Genomic DNA, 1,981 nt, shown 5'->3' with positions numbered 1-1,981 from the left:
CGATGCCGCGAAAGCCTTGTGACAGCGGGGATGTAAAATTTTCTGTGAGGAATTGTTTTCCAGACTCGAGGGGAGTGCACAGTACTGTTCCCAGGAGTCAGTATTGGCACCAACCTCTCTTCCAGACAGATATTAATGACCCGTGTGCTTGCATACAGAGTGCACAGTTTCAAAATCCTAGATGATGCAAAACTCGCAGACAAATGAAACAAGGCAGATAGCCGCAAGAACTGCTCTTTACCGATAAAGTTTATCTTGCTCTGCATTCCTCCGTGTTCTTTTCCTGAACCTTGGAACGGAACCACGACATGATCAGGGCAACGCGTAACCAACTGTAAAAAGGGAAATGAGTGCAGTGTCAGAGTTCATGGCGGGATACACTAGATACATGGTGAAGTTAATTCCCCACAACAGGAACTCTTCCCAAACAGCAGATTGTGGTGAGACAACTCAGAGTGAAGTGAACCTTTGGAATTCGGTGCCCCAGAAACTGTGGAGGTCAGTCATTGCGTCTGTTCAAGAATGTGATTGACAGATTTCTACAGACTGAAAACATCAAAGGCTCCGGGAACAGTGGAGGAAAATGCTGAAAATGTATATTCCAAAAATCAATCCACTTTAGCACTCTGTAGTTCAGCAATTTCCTCAATAAAGTTATGAACAACTGGGGAAAACGATCATATCATCCTAGTTCACAGCCGATTTGCCAACCGTTAAGGGTTAATTGGAAATATGATGGCCTTTGCTTGCATCTTGCTCCAGTGGCGCAATCGGTTAGCGCGTGGTACTTATATAACAGTATAGAGGCGTGTGCAGTGCCGAGGTTGTGAGTTCAAGCCTCACCTGGAGCAGTTTTAGTTTGTCGTGGTGCAAGACGGTAAGGAGGTAAAGCAAAGTTTATGTGAAACTGCCATTTTCTGAGGATTGGGAAATGACTCAACGGATATTCAAAATGTGAAGAAATGCGTGCGGAGTGATAACAGAAGGTAATTTTTATTCAGCTCGGAGACTTTTCTCATGTGGCTGACTCCACTTAGTTAAATTGCGGGAAAAAGCTGTTTAACTTGTTTCAATTTATTCAATTTGCTGCAAACTCGCACAGGACATTGCAACAATCAAAAAGGAATTAGATTTATCTCTTTCAACCGTGCGAATGTTACATTCAACTTTGGTCAGAAATTTTATCAGATTACAAAAAATGCTGCTGAGAAGAGGTGAGGGTTCAAAATGCAAAAAGACGGAGTCTTGTTTGTGAATTTCTTGGAAGGAGATCAGCAAGTTTGAAATGGACCTAACATCATAAATGTGGTCAAATTTTTAAGACACCATTGTAAAGCATGAATTGCATCTCTGAGCGACCGTTCATTTCCGACTCGAGAGGATATTACTTTACTGTTCAATTTTTAAAAAAAATGTTCAGTTCCATTTATAATGCTTCACGGAGAATGAACTGCCATACTTTTGAAAGTCATGAGCTTTTCTTTCTTATTCAATCTTATTCAGCTGCATGTGTTCAATAAATTACTTTATACGTGAAGTCAAAGAAATTCGAAATTGTTGCCCCCCCACCACAGACCCACAGATTCTCTCTCACTGTTAAATTCCCTCCTAAGGGACCAAGGGGTGCAGATACATACTTCTTTGAAGTTAGGTGGCATGTAGGCAGGGTGGTTGAACAGGAGTTTGACACATTGCCTTCATTGCTCAGTTGTTTGAGTTTAGCAATTGGGAAGTCTTGTTTACAGGACGTTGGCGAGGCCTTTTCCAGAATACTGTGTCCAGTTCTGGTCGTTCAGTTATAGAAGGCATGTTATTAAGTTGGAGAGTGCTCAGAAGATATTTAGCAGGATGTCGTCTGGCATGGAAGATCTGAATTTTAAAGCAAGGTTGGATAGGCTGGGCCTTTTTTTATTGCTGGTGCGTAGGTGGTTGAAAGGCAAACTGATAGAAGTTTATAAAGTAATGAGAAGTGTAGATTGCA

At 41.6% G+C, this 1,981-nt stretch overlaps 1 non-coding gene across 1 annotated transcript; it reads left to right on the top strand.

Annotated features, from left to right (window-relative positions):
- Positions 1–755: 755 nt before the first annotated feature.
- On the top strand, positions 756–851 carry trnai-uau. The gene is made up of 2 exons: positions 756–793; positions 816–851. It is a non-coding gene; the product is annotated as a tRNA-Ile (tRNA).
- The last annotated feature ends 1,130 nt before the right edge of the window (positions 852–1,981 follow it).

The sequence above is a fragment of the Rhincodon typus genome, unplaced genomic scaffold (assembly GCF_021869965.1).
Source record: "Rhincodon typus isolate 14 unplaced genomic scaffold, sRhiTyp1.1 hic_rhity00006586, whole genome shotgun sequence".
In the NCBI taxonomy this organism is placed as follows: domain Eukaryota; kingdom Metazoa; phylum Chordata; class Chondrichthyes; order Orectolobiformes; family Rhincodontidae; genus Rhincodon; species Rhincodon typus.
The sequence above is the reverse complement of the archived record's forward strand: the minus strand, read 5'-3'. Positions and strand labels throughout refer to the sequence as shown.